The sequence below is a fragment of the Bos grunniens genome, chromosome 10, assembly GCF_055505025.1.
Source record: "Bos grunniens cultivar Pamir isolate PY7600 chromosome 10, Bosgru_T2T1.0, whole genome shotgun sequence".
NCBI lineage: Eukaryota > Metazoa > Chordata > Mammalia > Artiodactyla > Bovidae > Bos > Bos grunniens.
This window is the reverse complement of record NC_141174.1, coordinates 55,820,856-55,840,496: the sequence shown is the minus strand read 5'-3', so window position 1 is coordinate 55,840,496 and position 19,641 is coordinate 55,820,856. Positions and strand designations below refer to the sequence as shown.

The 19,641-nt window shown below is 42.5% G+C and overlaps 1 protein-coding gene across 40 annotated transcripts in view; it reads right to left on the bottom strand.

Moving 5' to 3' along the window:
* Window positions 1–19,641, bottom strand: part of TLN2 (talin 2) — a 496,882-nt gene that overhangs the window by 310,470 nt on the left and 166,771 nt on the right. The window contains exon 1 of one of the 40 annotated variants that reach the window (XM_086321342.1): window positions 4,321–4,437. The exons of 38 other annotated variants lie outside the window; for them this stretch is intronic. The gene's annotated coding sequence lies outside the window, so the exon portion shown is untranslated. Of the gene's footprint in view, window positions 1–4,320; window positions 4,438–19,641 lie in introns of those variants that run through there. One more of the 40 variants, XM_086321355.1, reaches the window with a different exon arrangement.

Here is a 19,641-nt window from a genome sequence, read left to right as displayed (position 1 = left end):
ACTCTATATTGGTGAATTTAACACATAGGAGGAACTAGTGTGCAGGAAGAGAAAAATGGGGTCACTCAAGCAGTCAGTTACCTAGGTTACCCAGGACTCTCTAAAAGGGGACCTTAGCGGAAGGAGCAGCCTAGTTTTTGTCTGATTGTTTAGCTGGTAACTGTTATGCAACCAGTAATAGATTCATCTGAGATGCTGAGATGGATGTCTCTGAAACAGATGCCTCAGCAATTGAAACCTAATGTCAGCCACTTACACTGTAACTTTTTAAATGCAAAGACATTCCCCCAGTTTCTTAAGGAGAAACTAACTCCCCCAACAAAAGAAGGGCCTTTTTCTGTCTATTAAGATGCTTAGAGATCTGGTCAAAGTGTTCTCCCTCTTACAATAATCCTTTTTTTTTTTTTTTGGTGTGGTCTTCCTGTCTCCCACTGGGATGCAGGTTCCAAGAGGGCACATGTTTATTACTCTGCATAAAGAAGGCTGAGCACAGAATTGATGCTTTCAAATCATGGTACTGGAGAAGACTCTTGAGAGTCCCTTGGACTGCAAGGAGCTCAAACCAGTTAATCCTAAAAGAAATCAACCGTGAATATTCACTGGAAGAACTGATGCTAAAGCTGAGGCTCCAAATACTTCGGCACTTGATGCAAAGAATCGACTCATTGGAAAAGACTGTGATGCTGAGAAGGATGGAAGGCAAAAGGAGAAGGGAGCTACAGAGGATGAGATGGTTGGATGACATCACCAACTCAATGGACATGAATGTGAGCAAGCTCTGAGAGATGGTGAAGAACAGGGGAGCCTGGCATGCTACAGCCCACGGCGTTATAAGGAGTCGGACACAATTTAGTAACTGAACAACAAAAACTAGCATAGCAAGGGTAATCAAAAGAGGTCCAAGTTCATTCGAGATTAATATACAGCTATGTAAGGAATTTAAAGGTGCAACTGTTGCCAGAAAGTGCCCCTCCAGCAATCCAGAAGCACTTCATTAATAAGTGGTATGTTAATTGTTGCTCACATACCCCTGGGCACAGATTCCCCTGAAATTCTCTACTGAGCAATAAGGTCTTAAATTTGGGGCCGATCATATTTCAAAAAGCTCTTTCAGGCATGTCATCTGTCAGCCTAAAGCAATTTATTGTGAAGATACTTTAATGCTTTCAAATTTTCCTTAGAATTCTAAGTTAGGTGACTTCTTGCTATTCCAAACTAATGAAAATTTTTACTGCACCAAAAGAATATTATGAACACTTCTCAAAATGATATTTATGAACTTTCTTCACCATGGCAAGTCAAGGGGAAGTTTGTGCCCTGAGTGTTAGCAGGGACCTCACCCAGCATGCATACCGGCAGTGTTTTAACACTTATTAGCAGCCTGTCTGGGGTTGCTGCTGAAGCTCTAGTAAGCAGACACACACCAATTAGCAGGTCAGACATGCACCTCTGCTGTATAAGGCTAACTGCACAGGTGACGAGGGGATATTTATAAGCAATTCTGAGCACATATGTGTCAGTGGGAAAAATGCAGCATCTTATATAGTTTGAGAAATTAACATGCTCAGGAAGAACAACATCCAAGTGTGATTTGTAAGAAAATCTATAAGGCATATAATCCAGGATGGGGCCAACCTAGGCAAAACCTGAAGTGGTCACAGAAGTTTCTCATCTAGGTCTGAAATCTTCAGAGATTAAAGTGGGTGGGTGGGAGTAGTTTGCCATCATGGGAAATAGCCAATCCAATCATCTTTGCTTTTACTGTGAGACCAGACTCTCAACCCCACAATAAAGCCAGAAAGCTGGGCTGCCTGATTCCTACTAGAATGTGACTTCCACTGAGTCTACAGGACTTTCCCCTAGTGGGGAAAAGCCCACCAAGCAAACCTCTTAAGACGCAGGTCTCCGTCACCATCATGCTTCCTACAAGTCAAGTGGCTACAGTTCTGAGGCCCTCAGACTCCCTTCCTCACTGGTGAAATAGGACAGGACCTGTTTACAGCTTCAACCCCTGACAGTATTAGGGTGTGTGCAATCATTTAAAAAATTCTAACACCATCACTGAAGATGTGTATATTGTTTTTTGTTTTTTTTTTAATGTTCCCTACGAACTAATTTATTGGCTCAAGAAGTAGGAATTGCCTGCATGGCACTTGGTTAGGTGATAGGAACCTAGGAGAGGTCATGCCAGGCCTCTGCTATAGAGCTGTCCTCCCAATCCGGGGGAGGAAAGACCCAAACACAAAGGACTAGGACATAATGAGGTACACAGCGGCAGGGCTGTGGGGTTCATCCAGAGTGTTCTGGGGGTAGACTGGTAGGGGAACCAGAAGGAACCTCTTCATAAGGAGCTTCCCATGGGAGCTAGGTGGAGCTGGCTCTGGAAAACGACCAGGGCCACGGCAATTGGGTATCATGTGCAAGAGGGGGCAGAAAGCCATGATGTTTCAGAAGGGACATTTCAGGAAGGCCAGCCCAGGGGCAGACAGAGGGAGGAGCGGTCAGAGAGCTGGGCACCACCATCTCCGTGACTGCATTTCACCCTCACTATTCTGCAGTGACCATCACAAACCACAAGTTAAAAATGAGGACTGCTCCAAAGGATACACACACCTCAATGTTCATGGTAGCACTACTCATGATAGCCAAGATACAGAAGCAACCTAAATGTTCATCAACAGAAGAATGGATAAAGATGGGGTACATATAGGATACACGCACCTCAATGTTCATACCAGCACTATTCACAATAGCCAAGACACGGAAGCAACCTAAATGTCCATCGACAGAAGAATGAATAAAGATGTGGCACATACATACAATGGAGGATCAGTCAGCCATTAAAAAAGAAAGAAATGATGCCATTTGCAGCGACATGGATGGACTTAGAGGGAGTCTCAGGTAGCTCAGCAGTACAGAATCCACCTGTCAGGGCAGGAGATGCAGGTTTGATACCTGGGTCAGGAAGATCCCCTGGAGGAGGAAATGGCAACCCACTCCAGGGTTCTTGCCTGGAAAATCTCATGGACAGAGAAGCTTGGTGGGCTACAGTCTGTGGGGTCACAAAGAATCAGACACAACTGAGCAACTGACCACTCCCACAGGGATGGACCCAGAGACTGTCATCCTGAGAACTAAGACAGAGAAAGAGAAATATCATATAATATTTCTTATATCCAGAATCTAAAAAGACATGATATAAATGAACTTACAAAACAGAAAGAGACTCACAGACTAAGAGAAAGAACTTACGGTTGCCAGGTACGGGAAGGATGAGAAGAAGGGATAGTTAGGGAGTTTGGGATCGATGTGTACACACTGCTATATTTAAGCTGGATTACCAACAAGGACCTACTGTGTAACACAAGGAACCCTGCTCATTGTTATGTGCCAGCCTGGATAGGAGTTTGGGGGGAATGGATCCATGTATATGGATGGCTAAGTCCATCTGTTGTCCACCTGAAACCATCATAACATTATTAATCAGCTATACCCCAATACAAAAAAAGTTAAAAAAAAAAAAGTCCTGCAACCCAGACATTGGGACTCAGGCAACTGTCTTAGCAACCTCTTGCTGCATAGTTACCACACTCCTGGTACATGTAAGTTACAAGAGATAAGACAGATGGGTAAAAACAAACCAAAGTGGTTTCAATAAAAACACTATTTTAAGATCAGAAGTTGTCAAGGGTATCACAGAAACATATTTATGTAATATGGGGCTTAAATTGGCTCTAGAGAAAAATAAAATTAGAACATATCATTAGGAGACCAAATGCATCCAAACCACTAGGATGCAGCAGGAATCACCAAACTGAAGATTCATAAAACACTGTCCTCAGCATCTAACAGAGGGGTGGGGACTGGGGGGTCAGCACAAGAAGGAGGAGTAGGGGGAGGCTTCTCAAGGGAGAGGATGTTTAAATCTGCAGATTGAGAAGAGAGGAGAAGAAAGGGGGAAGGGGTGGTGGGATACTGCAAACAGGAAGTTCCTGAGAGGGGATAGGAACCTGGCCCAATAGGAAAACCACAAGCCAGAGGGTTGGGAATATTCTAGAACATGAGGCAGCTGATCTGCAGACTGAGGACAGCAGCAGGCCACTGGACCTGAGCACAGAGAATGGCACCCTTTTGCAAGAAAAGAGACTTTTTTATATAAACATTTTCCTCCACCCCATACAAAGTGTTTGGCTCACTGGTGCTTGGAGATGGAGGCAGTTGTCCCTGGAATATCAGAAGCCTGTGTGCACTTTCTGCAGGAGAGGGTGGGGCATTCAGCCACAGGACTCCCTGGAGGACTGTGACGTAAGGTAAACTCACCTGGAAAATGGTCCCCTGGCAGAGACCCTAAGGAGGGCCTCTGAATGACTCCGCACAATGCTCTCTCTGGCTCCTCTGGTGAACGCATTAGCTGTTCAGGAGAGGGCTTAAGGAAACACAGACACACCCGCTCAGGAGGGGCCCGGTGGGGCGGGTCACATTCCTTTGAAAACAGGGCCCTGCTGTAATTTGTGCAATCAGACCAGAGATTGGACGGCCCAGCTTGGCTTCCCATTTACTACAATATCTCGCTCCTGCTCAGGAAACCCCACCCGGGCTTTTGTTTGGAATTTTTGTTCCTTGATTAGGTGTAAGCCCTGTTATTCCCGCCACTCCAAAGTAGCACAGGGGTCTGATGGAGCCGCAATGCACAGCACAGGCAGAAACCCACTTCTGTGAATCAGGCAAGCGCATTCTTTTCTTCTCAGTCGTTTTAGAATGATGATTTCTTTTTCATTCACTACTCAAGAGAGGAAGGTGGAAAAAAAAAAAAGAGAGGAAGGTGGGAGAAGCAGGGACATTTTGTGCAACTGGAAAGGCAAATCAGTTTTATTCTCGATTTAGAACCATGCGAGCCCAAGGGACACTCCCGGGCTGTACGCAGAGCCTCTCATTGCCTCCTGACCTGGAGGCCTGGTACATCTCTGCATTCAGCTAGTGAGAGGGGATGAAGGAGACCAAGCCCTATCTGTGCATCACATCTTTGCAAAGTCTGCAAAGTCTTCCTCCTGGCAGGAATGGCAGAGCTGCACTGTAATGCTATCTGTCAGCCTTCCTTATGCAGTTCAGCTGGGATCCAACCCCTAGGGCAGGCTGAAGAGCAGGGCAGGGTCAAGGGCCAGTAGGAAGATAGATTCCAGAATGATTGACATTTCTTACAAGGAAAGACAGAATTTATAGGTAAATTTCATTTCAAAGCAGCAAATATTAGAATTGGCAAAAAGAATAAATCATTTCATTAGTTAGTAAGTACTCAAGCAACGTAGGAAGGCCTATCCTGTGGTCTGTCCAACCTCAAGTACCATAGGCCTACCTAACCTCCTGCCCTTCCAACAAAGCCTTCTGGGGCAGGGGTGGAGGTCTGAACCTAAGGCAGCTAATCCATCATCAGGTCAGGGACGTAACATTTAGGTGATCTGGCTCTAACAAGCCAATTTTGGCCTAGACTATCCCCCAGTCATTCTGATGGAACCCTAGCAGGGAGGTTGGAAGGTTAGAAGTCAGAAAAGCCAGGACTGGACCTTGCAAGTTCAAGTGCATGAAAAGAGGATCAAGGACACCTCAAGCTAGGCTCAGAGATGAGGGAGCCCAGAAGAGCACCTTGAGTGTCTCAGCCCAACTCCCCTGAGCCCTGGACATCCTATTCTTCCCATCCTGTGAAGTCCAAGATGACACATGGAAACCTTCCCCGCTGACCAAACTGATGTGAACGGGTTTCTCCCACAACCAAAGGCCCTTGCCTGAAATATTTGCCCAATGTGTGTACAGTGCTATTTCAGAGCTAAGACAAAATCTCTTACTGGAAAAACTGCAGAATGTGGCAGCATAGCTGCAAGAAAATGCTAGTGAGATAATACACAAAGTCTGGCTCAGAAATGGGCAGCACAGCTCACTCTGGGTCAGATTTGCCAGAGAGCACTCCTTAGGAGAGAAAGGACTCCACCTTGCCCAGGAAGAACAGGAAGGGTATATCTGAACATGGAGGACAAAGTTGATAATCCCTCTGTGAACAGGACTTCATTCTAATTCCTTTGGGCTGCAGCCACATCCGCTGGCCTCAGTCGCTTAGACTGTAGCCCACACAAAAGGGGGAGAGGTTCTGCTGGCGAGCTCTCCTGCCCTGATTTTTGGTGATCCTAGTGAAATATAGCAATCCCCCGGGGTAGGCTACTTAGTGCTCTCTGGTTAACAACTGGCCTACAGGCTGAAAAGCAAGAGGCAGGTCAGGCTGCTGGGGAATCCTGCCTCTAAACTCCTCCCAACCTGGCTTCTGGTTCACATCATGAGCAGAAGGGCAAGGGGATGTTCATTCATAGCAGTCCAAGTGGAATCAGGAACTACATCCTGAACTTGTCAGAGGTATTCAGGGATGAGGATGAGAGTGGAGATAGAAAACAAACAAAGATGCCATAGCACATCCTTAAGCAGCTTATCATTTATCAGGAAATATGACTTGTACACAGCTGACCCAATCACAAGCATGCACACACTAACTGCTCACACTAAGCGCACACACCAGATCAGATCAGATCAGTCGCTCAGTCGTGTCCGACTCTTTGCGACCCTATGAATCACAGCACGCCAGGCCTCCCTGTCCATCACCAACTCCCAGAGTTCACTGAGACTCACGTCCATCAAGTCAGTGATGCCATCCAGCCATCTCATCCTCTGTCGTCCCCTTCTCCTCTTACCCCCAATCCCTCTCAGCATCAGAGTCTTTTCCAATGAGTCAACTCTTCACATGAGGTGGCCAAAGTACTGGAGTTTCAGCTTTAGCATCATTCCTTCCAAAGAAATCCCAGGGCTGATCTCCTTCAGAATGGACTGGTTGGATCTCCTTGCAGTCCAAGGGATTCTCAAGAGTCTTCTCCAACACCACAGTTCAAAAGCATCAATTCTTCGGCGCTCAGCCTTCTTCACAGTGCAACTCTCACATCCATACATGACCACAGGAAAACCATAGCCTTGACTAGACGAACCTTTGTTGGCAAAGTAATGTCTCTGCTTTTGAATATGCTATCTAGGTTGGTCATAACTTTCCTTCCAAGGAGTAAGTGTCTTTTAATTTCATGGCTGCAGTCACCATCTGTAGTGATTTTGGAGCCCAGAAAAATAAAGTCTGACACTGTTTCCACTGTTTCCCCATCTATATGCCATGAAGTGATGGGACCGGATGCCATGATCTTCATTTTCTGAATGTTGAGCTTTAAGCCAACTTTTTCACTCTCCACTTTCACTTTCATCAAGAGGCTTTTGAGTTCCTCTTCGCTTTCTGCCATAAGGGTGGTGTCATCTGCATATCTGAGGTTATTGATATTTCTCCCGGCAATCTTGATTCCAGCTTGTGCTTCTTCCAGTCCAGCATTTCTCATGATGTACTCTGCATATAAGTTAAATAAACAGGGTGACAATATACAGCCTTGACGTACTCCTTTTCCTATTTGGAACCAGTCTGTTGTTCCATGTCCAGTTCTAACTGTTGCTTCCTGACTTGCATACAAATTTCTCAAGAGGCAGATTAGGTGGTCTGGTATTCCCATCTCTTTCAGAATTTTCCACAGTTTATTGTGATCCACACAGTCAAAGGCTTTGGCATAGTCAAGAAAGCAGAAATAGATATTTTTCTGGAACTCTCTTGCTTTTTCCATGATCCAGCGGATGTTGGCAATTTGATCTCTGGTTCCTCTGCCTTTTCTAAAACCAGCTTGAACATCAGGAAGTTCACGGTTCACATATTGCTGAAGCCTGGCTTGGAGAATTTTGAGCATGACTTTACTAGCGTGTGAGATGAGTGCAATTGTGCGGTAGTTTGAGCATTCTTTGGCATTGCCCTTCTTTGGGATTGGAATGAAAACTGACCTTTTCCAGTCCTGTGGCCACTGATGAGTTTTCCAAATTTGCTGGCATATTGAGTGCAGCACTTTCACAGCATCATCTTTCAGGATTTGGAATAGCTCAACTGGAATTCTGTCACCTCCACTAGCTTTGTTTGTAGTGATGCTTTCTAAGGCCCACTTGACTTCACATTCCAGGATGTCTGGCTCTAGGTCAGTGATCACACCATCGTGATTATCTGGGTCGTGAAGATCTTTTTTGTACAGTTCTTCTGTGTATTCTTGCCATCTCTTCTTAATATCTTCTGCTTCTGTAAAGCGCACACACCAACTCCTCATAAAATAGATGAGGAAATCACTTCTAAATCCTGAATTCAAGGGAATTTTCATTAAGAAGTACAACTGAGTTGCAATATAAAATATTGTAGTTACATAGGCAAGATCAGTATTACCGTCAAAACATGATTTAAATGAGTAAAATGAATGACAATGATGGCTTTCAAGTTTTGTGTTTTTTTTTTTTTAAAGCAGCCAAGTGTTTTCTTTAAATGTAACTTTACTCAGAAGCCAATAAGCAAAGTAGATTCATAAAAGCAGAGCTTCTGTGGTTGAATGGGGGCACAAGACCTGGAGCTCATTTTCTGTAGGCTGCTCATGGGCCACCATAGCTGGAAAACACTTCCTGTAACATATTGGGGCTGATGTCTTTCAGGCACACGTGGTAATTGTAAACTCACCTAGTGGAAGTGTACCCAGGCAGCTGAATATACTTGCAAAAAAAAGGTGATTGTGTACAAGGTAAGGACTGAGATTTTTTATTTTAACTGAGCCTGTGGTTTTAATTTTAACTCTGCCAGTCTACCTCTGACAACCCAGAAACTTACCCCTCATCTCAGGGAAGGGCCAGAGTCCTAAGCTAACACACTAGACACCTTGTATGTCACTATCTGCCTCTTACACATCTTCTTCTTAAGTCTAAACTCACTCTGCTCCTGCGCAACCTCCAAAGTCCCTCTGAATCTAACCTTCAGTAAGGATTTTCTGAATTTCAACCCTTCCAGTTTATTCTTGGGGCACACTGATAATGTGGCTCTGAAACCGTTTACCTTAGTCTGAGACTTGACTTCACGTGTTGGGACGCAAACCCAGCCAAAACCCTGCCTGGGACTCGAACCCCAGTCTCTGGGACTCAAACCTAGCCAAAACCCACAGTCTTCCAGCTCAAGTCACACGCCTGGTTTTAGAACCTAGTGAAACTCAGGTTCTTGACATCTCGTGGCAGAAAGAATTCAGTGAAAGACTAAGTGATAGGTAAGAAGTGGATTTATTTAGAGAGAAACACACTCCACAGACAAGAGTGTGGTCCTTCACAGAGGGAGAGTACAGCCTCGAAATGTGGTGTGGTTAGTTTTTATGGGCTGGGTAATTTCATAGGCTAAAGTGTGGGAGGATTATTTCAACTATTTGGGGAAACGGGTGGAAAGATTTCCAGGAATTGGGCCATCACCCACTTTTTGGTCTTTGATGGTCAGCCTTGGAGCTGTCATGGCACCTCTGGTTGTGTTGTTTAGCTTGCTGCTGTGCTACGATGATCATATATTAAGGATCAAGGTCTAGTCGAAGGTAACTCGTCGGCCACCTTGGACCCACTTGAGTCTAATCAGTTTAAGTTGTGTCCTTGGACTATGTCATGGCTTCCCTGGTGGCTCAGATGGTAAAGCGTCTGCCTGCAATGCGGGAGACCTAGGTTTGATTCCTGGGTCGGGAAGATCCCCTGGAGAAGGAAATGGCAATCCACTCCAGCACTCTTCCCTGGAAAATCTCATGGACGGAGGAGCCTGATAGGCTACAGTCAGTGGGGTCGCAAAGAGTCAGACACAACTAAGCGACTTCACTTCTTCACTTGGGCTATGTCATTCCTTCAAAGGTTGTGCCCAGTCCCCTTCCCTCCTGCTTCAGCTCCATCTGCTTAAGGAGAATATGACTATTATATCCCAAGATTTCACCCAACCTGTGTCTATGCCCCCTCTGGCTAGACCCCCTCTACTGAACCTATGCTCTCCAAAAAATCTAATCATCAGGCTCATGTAAGTCAGCCTGGCCCAAAGCATGTTCCTAGGATTGCTGCAGAGGTCCTGAGGACCAGAAAGTCCTCAGAGGCTTCAGCAGCCTCCTATATGCTGTGAATTCCTTACAGGAGAATCAAGAAGGAGCACCTCAATGCATAAGAAACATTTCATGTGTACGGCATATCCCACATCACTGCCCTGTCCTTTGGGAAACATCAATGACTTAAACATTTCCTCCAATTATAGTCAATTTGATATTTTCTTATAAATACTTTCCTCTAAAGATAACTAAATCAGAAATACGTGGAAATGAGCCAACAAATGGTAAATTACAAGTAATGTCCCATTAAAATGACAAAGATGACAAGGATGCATGCTATTTCTACTCAATATTTTACTTCACCCTCTAACTAATGCAGAGAAATGAATTAAGATAAAAATACTAGGAAGGAAGCAGGATATCTTCATATTTTTTGCTAATGAAATGCCTGTCTGCCTAGAATATGGTCAATTATAGATGGCCAGATACAGTAACCATTTAGAAAATGCCATTTTAAAAAATTCCAATCATTATCAAGAAGGGGAGAAAGGGAGGGAAGGAAACGGGGGGGAAAAACCTAGAAATAAACTTACCTATAAATATAACACATCAATCTTATCTTAAATTTTATTGAAGGACAGTAAAAGAAGATACAATAATGGAGATAACTACCGTTTCCCAGATGAAATAACTCAATATTGTTAAGACAGCAATTATCTCTCTCCCAGTTTAAAAAAATCAGTGTGACCCAACCAACACAGCAACAGGATATTCTATAGAACTTAAAGCTGATTCTAAAGTTTAATTGGAATAGAAAAATCTTCAGAATGACTATGTTTTTAAAAAAGAAGGGAAAACTATCCTGACAAAACTAAACATGCTGTAAAGCTACAGTAACTAAAATGGTGTGATATCATCACACAAATAATGAACAGGATACGGGACACAAGAAACAAATGCATAGATATCAAGGTGACAACAAACCTACCATTTAAAGGAAAAACAACAAACTATTTGACACACTATATTAGGAAAGTAAATAGTCATGTAACAAAAATGAAGTCACAAGCCTACCACTGTCAGACACAAAAACAAATTCCAGGCAGGTAAGAGGCACAGATGTAAAAAATTATAGAGCCAGAAAAAAAAAGTGAAGGCACTCATTTATGTATTTACAAAGCCCATGAAACAAAGAAAAACTTACAGATGTGGCAACACTACAGTTAAACCTTCTACATTGTATAAACAAAGCCAAAGACATGCAAAAAAGAGACGTTATCTGCAATCGATATTTTGAGGAAGGCAACACGATTAGCTTGATCTATTACTTTTTACTCTCAAACTTCTTATCATGGTTAAGTATTTAACATTTGAGAACTCAAATATTGTTAATAATACATATTTAAATTTTTTTAACCAAAAAAGTTAATATGAAGGAACACTTCAAGTAAACCCTTTCATAAATATTCACAAATTAAAAATTAGTACAGTAGAAAAAAACTTGTTTGCTATTTGTCAGGAATAAAAATAAGATGACTGTGGGCAATTATCTAAAATATTTTCCTTTAAACATTGTCCTTAGTGCCTCTCCCATAGATATTCTGGAAGAGAAACTATGCACTCAAGCGGGTGTGCCTCTTGGTTTTTATGATTATCTGAATGCCTGCACGAGTAAACAAACAACCATCCCATAAGTAAACTAAGAATCTCCTAGGAGAGACCCTGTAACTCCCAACCTGTGGGAGGGATGTTCTCTTTTCTTTTCAAAAGGGATAGATTTTATAAAACTAAAGAGTTCTGTGAATTTTTCATAACAAATGCATTGTAAAAAATAAAAATTGTTTTAATCCGTATCTCTGCCAAATCCTTAAGTTTTCTCCACGTCTACAAAGAGACCTACTAGAGTCTTGTTCAAGTGCTGAATTTGGAATCAAAGTGCAAAGTTATTGTGTAAAAGACAGTCCCTTATTGCAAAATAGAATCTTATGCCCTGCAAAACAAAACCTTGTAGGCCCTTTTCGCTGTGAGGTGAGGAAATTCACACTCAGCCAGTGGCATGACCTTATATTTTCCATTCTTTTCAGAAACCAGCCCTTCTTGGTAAAGTCATACTTTTTATTTTACCATTTTCCAATAGTCAACTGGTAACGTTGTCTATGTGCTCACTCAGTTGTGTCAGACTCTTTGCAACCCCATGGACTATAGCTCACTAGGCTCCTCTGTCCATGAGATTTTTCAGGCAAGAATACTGGAGTGGGTTGCCATTTCCTCCTCCAGGGATCTTCCCAAACCAGAGATCGAACCCACATCTCCTGCGTTACAGGCAGATTCTTAACCACTGAGCCATGGGGGAAGCCCCACAGGGTACAATTTTCCTGTCCTAGAAACAGCATATATCATTTATTTCAAAGGTCTTTCCATCAATCAATGCTACTAATGTGTTAAGTCTTTCTTTCCCAGGAGCATTTTTGTTATCTCACTTTAAATCATCCTAGGTGAAAATTACAGTTTTCTGATAGAAATAAGGCTTAAAATTCTATCAAATGTTCATATCTAGTATCAACAGCTGGTACAAAGAGGTCTCACTTCCTCACCCTAGATCAGGGAGTTCTTATCTACAGGATTCCCAGTCACTCCAAGTAGTCTCTGTGGCCATGAAACTCATAAGTGAGCATCAGATGTCTTTTTTCCTCTAGTCATGGTGAGGGGAGGGGTTACAGAATCACTCTGACATAAAAGTGTTTCTCACATTGTAATCATTCCACGAACATCTGCGTACTAATTAATATTATGCATTTTGCCTGATCCTGGGCAATGTTTACCCACTGGCATCCACTGATTACTTTTCTATCAGGGAATTCAATTCTCTGAAATCCTCCATCAAGCCTAGTGATTAAAAAAAAAATCATAAAATTCCAAGACTGAATCTATGTTGTGTTCTGTAGCTTAGGCTACTGGCAAAAAAATAAATACAAATTAGATTAAAAGACATTTATCACAAGCTCATTGCTTAGCACAAAAATTAAACTATCACTATTAAATAGAAACATTATTTATGCAATTTTTCCTGACAACTTAAGTATTTTCTAAATAACGGGAAGCATTTTTTACACCTAAATTATATGAAGTAATAAGGCATAACACAAAATAGGCAAATATTCAGTTTCATCTGTATTAAATTATGGGTATAAAATGCATTTAATTTCATGTGTGTTTATTAAAAGCCTTGAAATGACACATACCAAATTCTTAACACTCTTTAGGAAATGGTGGGGGAAAGTGAGACGAAGAGAGATTTTTACAGTTTATTTTCTAAGTGTCTGTATCACTTGAATTCTCTAACACGTTCAATTTTTTTCATTTTAAAAATAGGAAAAATGCAGAATAATGCTGGCACAGATGCACTGGAAATGGCACTGTGGTGAATTGCTATGGCACAGGAAACTGATACAACATTTTCACCACATATGTAATGGTTTTCAATGTTTGTGTCCATTGACTCTGCAATTATTTGTTTTACCATTACCATGGCTATCTTAATTTTTATAAAGAAAATCAAAGTAGGTGAACATATATATCTCAGTAGATCTTTAAAATACAGGCTTTTGAAATGTAAGCTAGCCAAGTATCAGTAGAGTTGATCCTTGCTATTTGCAGTGGTTATGTTCTACCGTCACCACAAACACTGAACCAGTCAATAGTAACTAGTGCTTCAAAGGGGAAATCCAGGCTTAGGCAGGTTCCTGTGAGCCTCCAGTCACAGCAGTTTCATCAGCTCATCAATACATAACCCTGTGTTATGCATGTCTCCAGACAGATAGATGGATAGATATGACTGACATTGAACTCATGGCCAACAGCACCATCATTCATGCCTCAACGACGCTTATATAAAATACCCCCATTTTCTCCATAAGGCATGTTACAGCCTTCCTGTGCTTAAACACTACTCAGCACTGTACTTAGGGGCTGTTTGAAAGGGCAAAATCACCAATAAGGAGCACAAAAATCTGAAAAATGTGGCACTAAATAGACCCTGAAAGGGATACTTGTTTACAGACTGAGAGTTGAAACAAGGCACAGCATCACCTTATTTGACCTCAGCTGGGAACAGATGCATCAGGTGACTCAGATTTTTTTTGCCTCTCTGCACATGTGTGTATCCAAGACTAACTGTAAAGGAGCCAGGAGTATCGATTTTAGGTTTACAAATGAACTTTAGCAAGTAGACAAATTTGCAAATATGTAATCTTACATAATAATCAATTGTACGCCTTTCCCTTTATTAGATAGAACAACATTCTCAAAAGATTAACAGCAGAGTCAAGAGAGATCCGTGAAAAACTTTCTCGTCTCTGCTCGGTGGTTCTCAACCAGGTGTGATTTTGCTCCCAGGGGACATTTGGCACTGTCTGGAGACGAATGTTGGTTGTCATGATTGGGTCTAGTGGGTAGGGACCAAGGATGCTACAAAACACTAGGAATGTACAAGACAGCCTCCGAACAACAGGATTATCTGGCCCAAATTATCAATAGTGCCAAGAATAAGAAATCCTGTGCTAAGTGACCTTTATCTTTACACCTATCAAGATACACATTAATGCCTAAACAATAAACAATTAAATGTCAAGGACAAAGCAGTTCTCCTACTTTATTGACGCCCCTTTACTTTCAAGCTTAATTATGTGCAACTGAAGGGGCGTCCCTCGTGGGTCAATGGTAAAGAATTCACCTGCCAACTCAGGAGACACAGGTTCCATCTCTGGTTCGGGAAGATCCCACATGCTGCAGAGCAACTAAGCCCACACGTCACAAATACAGTGCCTACACTCTACAGCCTGGGAGCTGCGACTACTGGGCCAACGTGCTGAAACCACTGAAGCCTGTGCACCCTGGAGCTCATGTTCTGCCACAAGAGAAGCCACAGCAATGAGAAGTCAGCATATGGCAACTAGAGTAGACCCCGCTCAGCACAAGAGAAAAACCCACACCTTAATGAAGACCCAGTGCAGTCAAAAATAAATAATAAACAAATGCAACTGAAAACACAAAACAGTTATAAGCTATATTGAGAAGTACTACTTTTCCCATCATTTCCACTTGAACAGGGAAACTCCAACAATAACACAAAACATTGCACCAGCCTGAAATTTTTTTTCTGCTTCAACACTAGGAAAGTAAAAATTATTGCTGCGTAGGTAATAAGAAAGTATAATCTGTAGTATACTGCTCATGAGATAGAGAAGTACACTTACTCCTAGCAGCTTTCGGATTAAGTTACAAGCCTTTGAGAAGGTTCTTATAGTTACCCTGTCTGAGGAACAAAATGCAACAGTCTTATGGCTTAATGATTCTATGAAAAAAGGTCCAGTTAAGTGGCCCCCAAATATCCTTACTGCACACTGAACCCATATGTCTTTAATATTATACATTTATTCAGTCTTGAATCAATCATATTTTTAAATAGTGAATCAAGCAATTTGTAGAGTGGCCTCCAAGGTCACTCAAGAGCATTTCAAAACCCCTGAGCTAACTTAACAAGGATAAATAATTCCCAACTGGGAGGCACACTAGTAGACTAAGAATTGTACTTGGAGTTTGGAACCTGAATTCTTGGCTGTGTGAGTTTAGAGCCAAGTGATTAATTTAAGAGTCTTTTATTCTGGAAAGATGTTTCAGCACAACTGTGTAAAAATAAGGCCAAGATACTGTTTCCTGTCCTAAGTATGCTCTGCTGGAGATTATACGCTCTGCTGCCAAATGCTTTCAACTTCCTACTGAGTCCTGCTGACGACTCAGACCTAGAAACCCTCTATCCAAGCTAGTGCACTAGGACGACCCAGACGGATGGTATGGGGAGGGAAGAGGGAGGAGGGTTCAGGATGGGGAACACATGTATACCTGTGGCGGATTCATTTTGATATTTGGCAAAACTAATACAATTTGTAAAGTTTAAAAATAAAATAAAAAAAAAAAAAAAAAAAGAATAAGGCTGATTTAGAAAAAAAAAAAAAGAAACCCTCTATCCTTCTGCAGCTTCGCTGGCCACCCTCTCAGGCTCCCGCTCTTCTTCTCTTCCAGCCTACATTTGCAGCCCCACACCCACATACCACACTCCAGGCCAGGACTCTTCAGACCACCAGGATCAAAACCACCCAAGGAGTCAGAGATTAAAATGTGATTCTCAGCCCACATTCCTGACCTGCTAATTGAATCTTGGATGGAAGAGTCGAGAATCTGTATGTCCACTCCACATCCCACTTATTTAAGAACGATGTAGCCCAGCCACAGAATAACACCTGTGGCTTCCTGAAAATGTATCATTTTATCTTTGATTTATTGATCACAATTTCTATCGCCTGACTCTATCCCCTAAGCCCACTTTCAGCATGCTAGTGGAGCTAGGAAATGTCATCTGTTGTTAATACATACATTTGAGACAAATACCTCTTCTCTAAACTTTAATATGCTACTTATGATATCCACCACATAAAGTCAGAATTGTGCATTTATTGGCTGCCACAACCAGACCGAGAGCACAAGGGTAGAGATTATGTGCCATACCTAGCCTCATCCCCATTCACAAGCACAGTCCATGGCACACAGCAGTTCTCATTCGTTGAACAGATGGATGGATGGGTGGATGGCCTGCCTCTCAATGGCACTATTGAACTTCAGTAATTTTACATAATGTGTGATTAATGTTAATGTGAACAATCCAAAGACTCAATTGAGTACCCCACCCCTCAGAAGAATTTTGAGTGAGTGGATCTTTGAGTGTGAATTTTGAGTGAGAGCCTCACAGCAAAAAGGAGAGGTACTTCTCCAGAGCCATTCAAATTTGGCACTTTGTAGGGTCTTCATAAGTTGGCTAGTTGACTGAGCAAGTGTACTCCTAGCAAGGAGCAAAAGCAGACAATGAAGACGAGAAGGAAACTGGTCACCAAAGAACTTTTCTGGGCATGAGAAGACTATAGTTAAGGCCAAGGTTAAACATTCTTATCATCAAAGATGAAGACAAATCTGTAATTAGCCCAAATGGATCAGCCCACAGGATAAAGTCTACACTCATTCAAGGTCAATTATCCTGGGATTCAAAGCTGTCCATAATTTACAGGTGGAATGGACTTTTTTTTTTTTTTTCATTGTTAACCCATTGACCAAACCTCCTATTCACTTCCACCTTTCTAGATTTTCCTTTGGGAAATCACTATATAGCAGCCTCAGGATTTAGGTGCTGCTGCTGCTGCTAAGTTGCTTCAGTTGTGTCCAACTCTGTGCAACCCGAGAGACGGCAGCCCACCAGGCTCCCCCGTCCCTGGGATTCTCCAGGCAAGAACAGTGGAGTGGGTTGCCATTTCCTTCTCCAATGTATGAAAGTGAAAAGTGAAAGTGAAGTCGCTCAGTCGTGTCCAACTCCTAGTAACCCCATGGACTGCAGCCTACCAGCCTCCTCTGTCCATGGGATTTGCCAGGCAAGAGTACTGGAGTGGGTTGCCATTGCCTTCTCTAGATTTAGGTGCTAGTGGTCCTAAAAAATGAGTCCCAGAGGTTGACCCTTACTAGTATAAGCCAATCAGCCCCATCTTATCCCCATTCTGACTAATTGTGAGATGAACAGAAACTCAGGCCTAAGTACAAGGCATTCCCCTGGCTGCCTCGATGGTTAAGACTGGTCCAGTCAGAAAAGGCTCAGGTCTTTTATTTGATGGTATGGATGTGACCAAAGAACTATGTAGCCATGCTGCTGGCAGCCATCTTGTGAACATGAGGAAATCTAAGGAAATCTTGAGGACCAGCTCTGCAACCTGAAAAGTGGGCCTTTTCCCCCATAATCAAACCAAGGAGTTATCCAGTTTAAGCTAACTCGGGTTTTTCTGTTATCCAAAGCATCGTGATGCATGCCCATTCCTACTTTTCAAGTTGCTCTTTCCCTTTTCTCTTAGCACAAACATAGATCTACTATTTCAAGAGTCTGTACATTGTCCACTAACATAACTCATTCATTCCCACCTCCACACTCAGCATGTCATTTATGCCTAAAATGTTCTTCCCTCATTCTCTTTTATTCAAATTCGGTCTGTCTTCTAGACCCAGGCTGGCATCCTTATCTCTCTAAAGGCAGATATCCAGAACCATAGTTTTCTTATCTCCTCTGAACTCCTGACCTTGAGAACACCATCTTTATTAGTTGTCATCCATATCTCAACCTTACACTTTTTAAGAAATGTTTTTATTTTTAATTGGAGGATAGTTGTTTTACAATATTGTGTTGGTCTCTGCCATATATCAACATGCATCAGCCATAGGTATAGATGTGTCCCCTCCCTCTTGAACCTCTGGTGCTCTGTGACAACCTCGAGGGGTAGGATGGGGTGCGAGGTGGGAGGAAGATCCAACTTTACACTTTTAATGATCCTTTTAACATTTTATCCATTTTTAAAACAGAGTCACAAACTAGAATTCAAGTACTCTATATTTTTCAACCCTTTCTGAACAGCCTCTTGCACAATGTCTTATGGTTCGCAGAAAACCAATACATTTCTCCAGGCAAATTCAAAATGTGATTTAAACCTCTAAGTGACTGCCAGACATACCCTCTTACTTCACAAAGCAACACAGAAGATAGCAAGGAATTTTGGCATTACACAGTTGGCCAGGGTCCCATCACATTTCACAACCAGACTGGCAGTAACAGCTGGATGAAGATGAGAAATTCATCAGGCTGCCTCCCCGTGTGCAGATCACTGAAGGCCTTCCAGTGAAGATGCAGACTGACACTGCAAGTTCTAAAAAGTCCAGTCCCAGACCTTTCAAACACCTGTATAAAAATCATCCTAGGGGCAACACCAGACTAGAAAACAGGAAAGCACAGTCCAAGGCGTTCACAGAACAACAGCTCTGGTCACCTGTAAGCCTTTCATATCCTCTTTCAGGCTTGAAGTCTTAGGTTCCTTTATAGCACCCAAGGGTGCATCTGTAAGATTTAAATGAGAGTCATGCAGTAAACAGAGACTGAGATTTATCCCCCTTCACAGCGACAGTTAGACAATGAGTAAGGTGAACAATGGTATCAGGATCCAGGATTATTTCCACTGAAGACGACAGAAAATGAGAAAAGGGGAAGTATGTGTGTGCATTGTGTGTTCACACACAAGCAGCAAAGATGCTGATTCAGCCAAAGGATCAAAACAGCCCTGGCCACTCAAAGTCAACCCTTTGGTGTGTGGCGTGACAGGTCTCCTGCACAAAGATTTTGATGCTCCAGTTAGGGTCTATATACTATCACCTGACCGTGTTTTTCAACAGGTTATAGAAATGGAAGGGCTGCCTGACAAACTTTATACCACCGCTATAAATGATCTATAGCAACGGCTTTCTTATATGTATATACCTATAATGACTGAGAGCCTAGTGCCAGTTAATCCTCCCCTCCTAGAGACTAGTGGTTTCTTTGGTTTCTTGGCTCAATGGCCAGAGTCATCCATTCAGTACTGCTGCTTCACTCTTTTCCCTCCCTGTTCAACAGTGCCTTCTCTGCCTATGTCCTAAATGGGTTCTGAAGAGGTTCACAGATTGCATTTCATTGACCAGCCCCTGCAGACAATGTGACAGATCAAAGGCTTGTCAGCTGACACATTCCATGTCTTCTCACAGT